Source organism: Anopheles coustani (genome assembly GCF_943734705.1).
Source record: "Anopheles coustani chromosome X unlocalized genomic scaffold, idAnoCousDA_361_x.2 X_unloc_12, whole genome shotgun sequence".
NCBI classification, from domain to species: Eukaryota; Metazoa; Arthropoda; class Insecta; order Diptera; family Culicidae; genus Anopheles; species Anopheles coustani.
Window position 1 is genome coordinate 442,132 of NW_026525071.1, and position 12,869 is coordinate 455,000.

Here is a 12,869-nt window from a genome sequence, read left to right on the forward strand (position 1 = left end):
TTTACGAAAAATCGGCTAAGTCCCAAAATTGGGATGTCAGAACTACACTCAAATGTTACCACATCAAGCAAGGCAAACTTATATGAAGGAAAGGACCCTGATGGGTCATATGGTATTTTACGAAAAATCGGCTAAGTCCCAAAATTGGGATGTCAGAACTACACTCAAATGTTACCACATCAAGCAAGGCAAACTTATATGAAGGAAAGGACCCTGATGGGTCATATGGTATTTTACGAAAAATCGGCTAAGTCCCAAAATTGGGATGTCATAACTACACTAAAAAGTTACCACATCAAGCAAGGCAAACTTATATGAAGGAAAGGACCCTGATGGGTCATATGGTATTTTACGAAAAATCGGCTAAGTCCCAAAATTGGGATGTCATAACTACACTAAAAAGTTACCACATCAAGCAAGGCAAACTTATATGAAGGAAAGGACCCTGATGGGTCATATGGTATTTTACGAAAAATCGGCTAAGTCCCAAAATTGGGATGTCAGAACTACACTCAAATGTTACCACATCAAGCAAGGCAAACTACCTAGGTGAACCCTAGCAAGAAACACGGACCAAGTCAGATGGCCTAAGTCAAGAGTACAAGTGACCTAGGCAAAGTTGTATGGCGGTGAAGACCCGGAAAAATATGGTTAGTGTAGTGTAGACAGGGGAGGAAATTCCAAATCCTCAAGACCTTTATTTTGGGTTTCGACCTATTCAAGAAGCAATACATAGGCAAAATGCCTAGGGTGAAAAGTGAAAGACCAATCGAATAGTAAGACAAGTTTTGACCAATGACCGTAGGCAAGCTTGTATGAAGGAAAAGACCCTCATGGGTCAAATGGTATTTTACGAAAAATCGGCTAAGTCCCAAAATTGGGATGTCATAACTACACTAAAAAGTTACCACATCAAGCAAGGCAAACTTATATGAAGGAAAGGACCCTGATGGGTCATATGGTATTTTACGAAAAATCGGCTAAGTCCCAAAATTGGGATGTCAGAACTACACTCAAATGTTACCACATCAAGCAAGGCAAACTTATATGAAGGAAAGGACCCTGATGGGTAAAATGGAAATATACGAAAAATCGGCTAATTCCCAAAATTGGGATGTCAGAACTACACTAAAAAGTTACCACATCAAGCAAGGCAAACTTATATGAAGGAAAGGACCCTGATGGGTCATATGGTATTTTACGAAAAATCGGCTAAGTCCCAAAATTGGGATGTCAGAACTACACTAAAAAGTTACCACATCAAGCAAGGCAAACTTATATGAAGGAAAGGACCCTGATGGGTCATATGGAAATATGCGAAAAATCGGCTAAGTCCCAAAATTGGGATGTCAGAACTACACTCAAATGTTACCACATCAAGCAAGGCAAACTTATATGAAGGAAAGGACCCTGATGGGTCATATGGTATTTTACGAAAAATCGGCTAAGTCCCAAAATTGGGATGTCAGAACTACACTCAAATGTTACCACATCAAGCAAGGCAAATTACCTAGGTGCACCCTAGCAAGAAACACGGACCAAGCGAGATGGCCTAAGTCTCGAGTACAAGTGACCTAGGCAAAGTTGTATGGCGGTGAGGACCCGGAAAAATCGGGTTAGTGTAGTGTAGACAGGGGAGGAAAATTGAAATCCGCAATCCCCTTATTTCGGGTTTTGACCTATTCAAGAAGCAATACATAGGCAAAATGCCTAGGGTGAAAAGTGAAAGACCAATCGAATAGTAAGACAAGTTTTGACCGATGACCGTAGGCAAGCTTGTATGAAGGAAAAGACCCTGATGGGTCATATGGTATTGATCGAAAAATCGGCTAAGTCCCAAAATTGGGATGTCATAACTACACTAAAAAGTTACCACATCAAGCAAGGCAAACTTATATGAAGGAAAGGACCCTGATGGGTCATATGGTATTTTACGAAAAATCGGCTAAGTCCCAAAATTGGGATGTCAGAACTACACTCAAATGTTACCACATCAAGCAAGGCAAACTTATATGAAGGAAAGGACCCTGATGGGTCATATGGTATTTTACGAAAAATCGGCTAAGTCCCAAAATTGGGATGTCAGAACTACACTCAAATGTTACCACATCAAGCAAGGCAAACTTATATGAAGGAAAGGACCCTGATGGGTCATATGGTATTTTACGAAAAATCGGCTAAGTCCCAAAATTGGGATGTCATAACTACACTAAAAAGTTACCACATCAAGCAAGGCAAACTTATATGAAGGAAAGGACCCTGATGGGTCATATGGTATTTTACGAAAAATCGGCTAAGTCCCAAAATTGGGATGTCATAACTACACTAAAAAGTTACCACATCAAGCAAGGCAAACTTATATGAAGGAAAGGACCCTGATGGGTCATATGGTATTTTACGAAAAATCGGCTAAGTCCCAAAATTGGGATGTCAGAACTACACTCAATTGTTACCACATCAAGCAAGGCAAACTTATATGAAGGAAAGGACCCTGATGGGTCATATGGTATTTTACGAAAAATCGGCTAAGTCCCAAAATTGGGATGTCAGAACTACACTCAAATGTTACCACATCAAGCAAGGCAAATTACCTAGGTGCACCCTAGCAAGAAACACGGACCAAGCGAGATGGCCTAAGTCTCGAGTACAAGTGACCTAGGCAAAGTTGTATGGCGGTGAGGACCCGGAAAAATCGGGTTAGTGTAGTGTAGACAGGGGAGGAAAATTGAAATCCGCAATCCCCTTATTTCGGGTTTTGACCTATTCAAGAAGCAATACATAGGCAAAATGCCTAGGGTGAAAAGTGAAAGACCAATCGAATAGTAAGACAAGTTTTGACCGATGACCGTAGGCAAGCTTGTATGAAGGAAAAGACCCTGATGGGTCATATGGTATTGATCGAAAAATCGGCTAAGTCCCAAAATTGGGATGTCATAACTACACTAAAAAGTTACCACATCAAGCAAGGCAAACTTATATGAAGGAAAGGACCCTGATGGGTCATATGGTATTTTACGAAAAATCGGCTAAGTCCCAAAATTGGGATGTCAGAACTACACTCAAATGTTACCACATCAAGCAAGGCAAACTTATATGAAGGAAAGGACCCTGATGGGTCATATGGTATTTTACGAAAAATCGGCTAAGTCCCAAAATTGGGATGTCAGAACTACACTCAAATGTTACCACATCAAGCAAGGCAAACTTATATGAAGGAAAGGACCCTGATGGGTCATATGGTATTTTACGAAAAATCGGCTAAGTCCCAAAATTGGGATGTCATAACTACACTAAAAAGTTACCACATCAAGCAAGGCAAACTTATATGAAGGAAAGGACCCTGATGGGTCATATGGTATTTTACGAAAAATCGGCTAAGTCCCAAAATTGGGATGTCAGAACTACACTAAAAAGTTACCACATCAAGCAAGGCAAACTTATATGAAGGAAAGGACCCTGATGGGTCATATGGTATTTTACGAAAAATCGGCTAAGTCCCAAAATTGGGATGTCAGAACTACACTCAAATGTTACCACATCAAGCAAGGCAAACTACCTAGGTGAACCCTAGCAAGAAACACGGACCAAGTCAGATGGCCTAAGTCAAGAGTACAAGTGACCTAGGCAAAGTTGTATGGCGGTGAAGACCCGGAAAAATATGGTTAGTGTAGTGTAGACAGGGGAGGAAATTCCAAATCCTCAAGACCTTTATTTTGGGTTTCGACCTATTCAAGAAGCAATACATAGGCAAAATGCCTAGGGTGAAAAGTGAAAGACCAATCGAATAGTAAGACAAGTTTTGACCAATGACCGTAGGCAAGCTTGTATGAAGGAAAAGACCCTCATGGGTCATATGGTATTTTACGAAAAATCGGCTAAGTCCCAAAATTGGGATGTCATAACTACACTAAAAAGTTACCACATCAAGCAAGGCAAACTTATATGAAGGAAAGGACCCTGATGGGTCATATGGTATTTTACGAAAAATCGGCTAAGTCCCAAAATTGGGATGTCAGAACTACACTCAAATGTTACCACATCAAGCAAGGCAAACTTATATGAAGGAAAGGACCCTGATGGGTAAAATGGAAATATACGAAAAATCGGCTAAGTCCCAAAATTGGGATGTCAGAACTACACTAAAAAGTTACCACATCAAGCAAGGCAAACTTATATGAAGGAAAGGACCCTGATGGGTCATATGGTATTTTACGAAAAATCGGCTAAGTCCCAAAATTGGGATGTCATAACTACACTAAAAAGTTACCACATCAAGCAAGGCAAACTTATATGAAGGAAAGGACCCTGATGGGTAAAATGGAAATATGCGAAAAATCGGCTAAGTCCCAAAATTGGGATGTCATAACTACACTAAAAAGTTACCACATCAAGCAAGGTAAACTACCTAGGTGAACCCTAGCAAGAAACACGGACCAAGTCAGATGGCCTAAGTCACACGTACAAGGTACCTAGGCAAAGTTGTATGGCGGTGAGGACCCGGAAAAATCGGGTTAGTGTAGTGTAGACAGGGGAGGAAAATTGAAATCCTCAAGACCTTTATTTTGGGTTTTGGCCCCTTCAAGAAGCTTGACCTAGGCAAAGTGCCTAGGGTGCAAGTGCGAAGACCAATCGAATAGTAAGACAAGTTTTGACCGATCGCCCTAGGCAAGCTTGTATGAAGAAAGGGACCCTATGGGTCATATGGAAATATATGAAAAATCGGCTAAGTCCCAAAATTGGGATGTCATAACTACACTAAAAAGTTACCACATCAAGCAAGGCAAGTTACCTAGGTACACCCTAGGAAGAAACACGGACCAAGTCAGATGGCCTAAGTCAAGAGTACAAGTGACCTAGGCAAAGTTGTATGGCGGTGAGGACCCGGAAAAAGCGGGTTAGTGTAGTGTAGACAGGGGAGGAAAATTGAAATCCGCAATCCCCTTATTTCGGGTTTTGACTCCCTCAAGAAGCAAGACCTAGGCAAACTGCCTAGGGTGAAAGTGCGAAGACCAATCGAATAGTAAGACAAGTTTTGACCGATCGCCCTAGGCAAGCTTGTATGAAGAAAGGGACCCTATGGGTCATATGGAAATATATGAAAAATCGGCTAAGTCCCAAAATTGGGATGTCATAACTACACTAAAAAGTTACCACATCAAGCAAGGCAAGTTACCTAGGTACACCCTAGGAAGAAACACGGACCAAGTCAGATGGCCTAAGTCAAGAGTACAAGTGACCTAGGCAAAGTTGTATGGCGGTGAATACCCGGAAAAAGCGGGTTAGTGTAGTGTAGACAGGGGAGGAAAATTGAAATCCGCAATCCCCTTATTTCGGGTTTTGACTCCCTCAAGAAGCAAGACCTAGGCAAACTGCCTAGGGTGAAAGTGCGAAGACCAATCGAATAGTAAGACAAGTTTTGACCGATCGCCCTAGGCAAGCTTGAATGAAGAAAGGGACCCTATGGGTCATATGGAAATATATGAAAAATCGGCTAAGTCCCAAAATGGGGATGTCAGAACTACACTAAAAAAGTTACCACAATAGCAAGGCAGACTTGTATGAAGAACGGGACCCTGATGGGTCATACATTATGACAAGAAACACGGACCAAGCGTACCGAGAGAATCGGTTCAAATAAAGCCCTGGTGAAAGTAGCAAATATCCCAAAACGAACATGAATTTTATACAGACAAGAGTACAAACATAAAGGAACACGGACCAAGCGTACCGAGAGAATCGGTACTATAGAGCCCTCGTGGTTCTACATTAAGACTTTATGTTAGGGGTTCAAACCCCATAGTACTCAAACGGTGACAGTAGCAAATATCCAAAAACGAACGTGAATCTTATTCACAAGAGTACGAACATAAAGGAACACGGACCAAGCGTACCGAGAGAATCGGTACTATAGAGCCCTCGTGGTTCTACACAAAGACTTTATGTTCGGGGTTCACACCCCAAATCGAACGTGGAATTTACTTTCTGATGGTCATGCGGTCGTCCAAAGGGGTCTAGTATCCTGGGATGACAAGCATCACGGGCACAGCTCGTATCAAAACAGTCGAAGAGGCCCGCGAAAGCTTGCTTTCCATGGCTATGCGATGCACAAATTGAGTTTACTCACCGTAGTATAAAACGAACGAACCGAACCTATCCGAGTAGGGATAATGGGCGCAGTAACATACTTCTGTGACCCAGCGAGAGTTGAACGAGGTGACATGAACTGTCAGTGGCTTATATCAGATGGGATACATACATGAGATTGCTTTCAAATCTACACTCGAAAACCTAACCAAGTAAAAGCGAACGTGGGAAGGATTCGAAACCGGTCACGAAATCTTAAGCTGGAAAGAGTCATCACTATGGATACATATTATGCGAAACCAATCAAGTGCTCATTACTGATCCAAAACCGAAGAGCACTAGTGAACACCTTACTCTCACCCTAGTTCACATCCAAGTGATCGACCACGTGTGTGAAGCAAAGACCAATCGAATTCCTCAATGAACCGAACACTATGAACAAATGGCCAAAAACGTTATAACTATCCAAACATACTACTATCTAGCGAAAGTCATCACGATGGAACCATACCATGATCTTTAACCTATAGCGCTCACCATATTCCTACCCAGAGTGCAAGTGAACAGATTGCTCACCCTACCCAGTTCACAACCACGTGATCGACTAACATACCGAGGTTACCACAAGTCAAAGTTATACGTTTACAAGCGCAAGACCAATCGAAAACCCCGAAAGCAATCTCGACCCAAAATGTATTATCCGTGAGTGTAGTCGAGTCTCGTACTCGTCATCTGTAATCGTCGGATAGAATATCCAGTACACGGTTGTCTTTCCAAATGAAATCTACATACAGAACTCGCTCTTGGCAAATGGGTGGCATTGGCGCAATCAGGAGCGAGTTCCCGTCCGGGTGCCAAGTGATTGGCAAATGTCTGGGGGAAAGCAACCATATATTGATTTGTCTGTTAGTGTACTGGGTGTTTGAGGTATGTAGTATCCACGCTTGGTTGGGTGTGTCAGAGGACCATGGATGCGTTCACAACCCCAATTGGGGTACATCGGGAATGATTTTGTGGAACCGATGTGCCCGGCACACACTAAGTTTTGTTGCAAGTTAATAGTGTGCCACGTCCGGGGGGGTTGTGATTAAACTCTGGTGAATTGCGTACTGTGGTGATTGGGGTATGAAAGCCCCGCAGTTGCAATGATCGGACGCGCCTAGCGTGTCCTTTAGTTGATGGTAGGGAAATGAAGGCCCTTGTCAGCTCACCTAAGTATTCATGGAAGTTTGGCATAAGGTCGCTGTGGTAGGGGTATGAAGGCCCCGTCAGCGCATGCACAATCGGGCGCACGAGCGCTTAGCGGAGTCGAATGCCGCTCAAGTGCCTGTCCGGTGCATCGGGTGTGTGTGATACGAGGGCAATGAGGTTCGCACGGGGGCTCGCCTCCCGTGTGCTACCGGACTTGACAACATATAGAACGTGGTGTTTGCTCCTCCGGGTGCAATGGGACAATGAACATTCGAACGCAAAGTCGGAATTCTGGTTGATCCTACCAGTAATATACGCTCGTCTCAAAGGTTAAGCCATGCATGTCTAAGTACAAACAGATTTAATGTGAAACCGCATAAGGCTCAGTATAACAGCTATAATTTACGAGATCATCAACCTAGTTACTTGGATAACTGTGGAAAATCTAGAGCTAATACATGCAACATGCCAGGACCCTCGCGGGAACTGGTGCACTTATTAGTCAAACCAATCGCGGGTTCTCCGTGTCATTGAGTTGAAGTCTGGATAATGATGCTGATCGTATGGTCTCGCACCGACGACAGATCTCGCAAATATCTGCCCTATCAACTATGGATGGTAGTATAGAGGACTACCATGGTTGCAACGGGTAACGGGGAATCAGGGTTCGATTCCGGAGAGGGAGCCTGAGAAATGGCTACCACATCCAAGGAAGGCAGCAGGCGCGTAAATTACCCAATCCCGGGACGGGGAGGTAGTGACGAGAAATAACAATATGAAACTCTTTAATGATGTTTCATAATTGGAATGAGTAGAGCATAAATCCTTCTACGAGGATCAAGTGGAGGGCAAGTCTGGTGCCAGCAGCCGCGGTAATTCCAGCTCCACTAGCGTATATTAAAATTGTTGCGGTTAAAACGTTCGAAGTTGATACTTGTCCAACACAGTCCGGCTCCGCCGACCCGGTCAACCCGTGGTCGGTGGGCCAAGTCGGAATCTGGTTGCGACTCAATGGTGTGGTAGGGCACCAAGTCTGTGTCATGGTGTGCCCTTCAACGGGTGCAAGTGTAACATAGAGCTCGACCGCTCACGTTTACCTTGAACAAATTAGAGTGCTTAAAGCAGGGTGCCCAAACGCCCTAGAATAATCTTGCATGGAATAATGGAATACGACCTTGGTCTAATCTTTCATTGGTTTGTACTCAGACCGGAGGTAATGATTAACAGAAGTAGTTGGGGACACTAGTATTACGGCGCGAGAGGTGAAATTCGTAGACCGTCGTAAGACTAACTAAAGCGAAGGCATTTGTCAAGGATGCTTTCTTTAATCAAGAACGAAAGTTAGAGGATCGAAGGCGATTAGATACCGCCCTAGTTCTAACCGTAAACGATGCCAACTAGCAATTGGGAGACGCTACAACCAGGTGCTCTCAGTAGCTTCCGGGAAACCAAAGTCAGGTTCCGGGGGAAGTATGGTTGCAAAGTTGAAACTTAAAGGAATTGACGGAAGGGCACCACAATGAAATGGAGCTTGCGGTTCAATTTGACTCAACACGGGAAAACTTACCAGGTCCGAACTTATGGAGGTGAGACAGATTAATAGCTCTTTCTCAAATTTAAGGGTAGTGGTGCATGGCCGTTCTTAGTTCGTGGATTGATTTGTCTGGTTAATTCCGATAACGAACGTGACTCACATATGCTAACTAGAACGCAGTCAGCGTTAATGCGTCGATGCCGATTGGAACGGGTTAGGACCTTTCGGTGGAGTATGACCTGACACCTTCGCTGTTCGTGTGCGCAAGTGCACTTACGGTACGCTGCTTAGCAGGACAATTTGTGTTTAGCAAAATGAGATCGAGCGATAACAGGTCCGTGATGCCCTTAGATGTTCTGGGCTACACGCGTGCTACAATGTGGGTAGCAGCGTGTCTCCTATTCCGAGAGGAACGGGAAATCACTCAAATACTCACTTAGTAGGGATTATGGATTGCAATGGTCCATATGAACTCGGAACTTCTAGTAAGTGCTGGTCATCAGCCAGCGTTGAATACGTCCCTGCCCTTTGTACACACCGCCCGTCGCTACTACCGATGGATTATTTAGTGAGGTCTTTGGAGATGATCGTTCGCTGGATCCTCGTGAACCGCGTCTGCTTTATCGAAGTTGACCGAACTTGATGATTTAGAGGAAGTAAAAGTCGTAACAAGGTTTCCGTAGGTGAACCTGCGGAAGGATCATTAGTGGCCAAGTGATCCTTCCAGAAGTCCGAACCTGCGGGTTGAGACTTCGGCACAAGTTGCCATATGATAGTTGACGAAACACGTTAGAAGTCCGAACCTGCGGGTTGAGACTTCGGCACAAGTTGCCATATGATAATTGACGAAACACTATAGAAGTCCGAACCTGCGGGTTGAGACTTCGGCACAAGTTGCCATATGATAATTGACGAAACACTATAGAAGTCCGAACCTGCGGGTTGAGACTTCGGCACAAGTTGCCATATGATAATTGACGAAACACTATAGAAGTCCGAACCTGCGGGTTGAGACTTAGGCACAAGTTGCCTTATATAAAACTTCGAACAAATACACAAGTCCGAACCTGCGGGTTGAGACTTAGGCACAAGTTGCCTTATACATACATTGGCCAAATAAACAGAAGTCCGAACCTGAGGGTTGAGACTTAGGCACAAGTTGCCATATTATATTCGATCAAACACTAAGTAGTCCGAACCTGCGGGTTGAGACTCAAGACCGTAACCAGATGTCACTATACAAGTCCGAACCTAAGGGTTGAGACTTAATGCGATCTAGATACCAAGTTGACATCCAATACCTGTTGAGCAAAACCAAAGATTCCCTGTTCTCGAATGATTACACTATATAACAGGGAATCATGAAGAAATCAAGCAAGCGTGAAACAAAGTCATCACTTGGGCATGCTCGATAGCCAACCACATGACCTTAACCTAAGAGAGCATGCAAACCACATGATACCTATAAACGATTAACCCGCCCTAGTTCAATCGTTCACCAAGTGATGACTTCAGTATGGCTAAGAGAAAAACTTTTAAATGGGAAAAACTCAAAGTCCGAACCTCCGGGTTGAGACTTCCGCGTCGGAGGTGGGCGCACCTCCTATCCGAAAGATGGTGAATCAAGGGTGTTCGATCAGCAATGGTCGAATGCCCCGTCGTAGTCTAACTATGACAATCAAAGTCAAGACCTCCGGGTTGAGACTTTCCGCGTCCGGAGGTACGCGTACCGCCTACCCGAAAGATGGTGTGCTTCTGGGGTATTCGATGAGTCGGATACCCCGTCGTAGTCCAACTATGACAATACAAAGTCAAGACCTCCGGGTTGAGACTTTCCGCGTCCGGAGGTACGCGTACCGCCTACCCGAAAGATGGTGAGCTTCTGGGGTATTCGATGAGTCGGATACCCCGTCGTAGTCCAACTATGACAATCAAAGTCAAGACCTCCGGGTTGAGACTTCCGCGTCGGAGGTGCGCGCACCGCCTACCCGAAAGATGGTGAGTCAGGGGTGTTCGGTCAGCAATGGTCGGATGCCCCGTCATAGTCCAACTATGACAATCAAAGTCAAGACCTCCGGGTTGAGACTTTCCCCGAGTACAAGCATAAAGGAACACGGACCAAGCCGTACCGAGAGAATCGGTACTAGAGCCCTCGTGGTTCTACATTGAGAGAGCCCTCGTGGTTCTCATTAGGGGCTTTATGCAAAAAGTACTCAATACTGTGGTGTGAAGTATAAAGTATAGAGTCCTCCACTGGTCCACGCTGCTCCGGCGGTCCTGGGTAAGATAGTTCATTCTAGCTTGCCCTATGTGGAAGAGGACTCAATACCCTACCTGTTGAGCTTGAAACAAAGTCATCACTTGGGCATGCTCATATTGCCATACACAATTACATTATATTCGAATGAGCATGCAAGCGACCCTATATAGACCGAACCAAAACGATTGATACCGCCGTAGTTCACCCCCACCAAGTGATGACTTCAGTATGGCTAGTGTGTGAAGTATAAAGTATAGTCCTCATCTGGTCCACGCTGCTTTGCAGTCCTGGGTAAGATAGTTAATTCTAGCTTGCCCTATGTGGAAGAGGACATAATACTTAATACTTTGAGTACAAGCATAAAGGAACACGGACCAAGCCGTACCGAGAGAATCGGTACTAGAGCCCTCGTGGTTCTACATTGAGAGAGCCCTCGTGGTTCTCAATAGGGGCTTTATGCAAGACGTACTCAATACTGTGGTGTGAAGTATAAAGTATAGAGTCCTCCACTGGTCCACGCTGCTCCGGCGGTCCTGGGTAAGATAGTTCATTCTAGCTTGCCCTATGTGGAAGAGGGCTCAATACCCTACCTGTTGAGCTTGAAACAAAGTCATCACTTGGGCATGCTCATATTGCCATACAATATTCCATTATCTACTAATGAGCATGCAGCTATATGATTATAACCTGTAAACGATTACCCCGCCGTAGTTCAACGCTTCAACCAAGTGATGACTTCAGTATGGCTAGTGTGTGAAGTATAAAGTATAGTCCTCCCCTGGTCCACACTGCTTCGGCGGTCCTGGGTAAGATAGTTAGTTCTAGCTTGCCCTATGTGGAAGAGGACACCATACTTAATACTGTGGTGCAATAAACAAAGTATAGTCCTCCACTGGTCCACGCTGCTCCGGCGGTCCTGGGTAAGATAGTTCATTCTAGCTTGCCCTATGTGGAAGAGAACATACATGAACCAAGAACGAAGGTTATGATCGAGGAATGATTCGACAACTAACCGATGGTATGAAATGTGAAGAATTCAAGCAAGCACACAATCAAGTCATCACTTGGGCATGCTCGATAGCCAACCCAATGACATTAACCTAGTAGAGCATGCAACGTATAATATCCCAATGCAAAGTAAACGATAGACTCGCCCTAGTTCAGCGCTTCAACCAAGTGATGACTTCAGAATGGCTAAATCAAATCGGTTCAAAACATACCATCGGTACCCTATTGAAACACACAAGTCGATATCAAACCTCATGATTGTGTAGTCCTCCACTGGTCCACGCCGCTTCGGCCGTCCTGGGTAAAATGGAACATTCCAGCTTGCCCTATGTGGAAGAGGGCACATTACTCAATACTGTGGTGTGAAGTATAAAGTTCAGTTCTCCCCTGGTCCACGCTGCTTCGGCGGTCCTGGGTAAGATAGTTAATTCTAGCTTGCCCTATGTGGAAGAGGACACTTAATACTTCGTCTCTAAGCGGCGGCTTGACTCCTCCCTACGGGGAACGGGTTTACGCGCACAGCGGCGGCTTACGCACTATGGCAGTCATGGATGCCTTACGTTTCTATGAAAAGTGTGTTCCTCCCCTGGTCCACGCTGCTTCGGCAGTCCTGGGTAAGATAGTTAGTTCTAGCTTGCCCTATGTGGAAGAGGACACGTAGACTTACTGTGGTGTGAAGTATAAAGTTCAGTTCTCCCCTGGTCCACGCCGCTTCGGCCGTCCTGGGTAAAATGGATTCATCCAGCTTGCCCTATGTGGAATGAGGACACTTTATGCTTCGTCTCTAAGCGG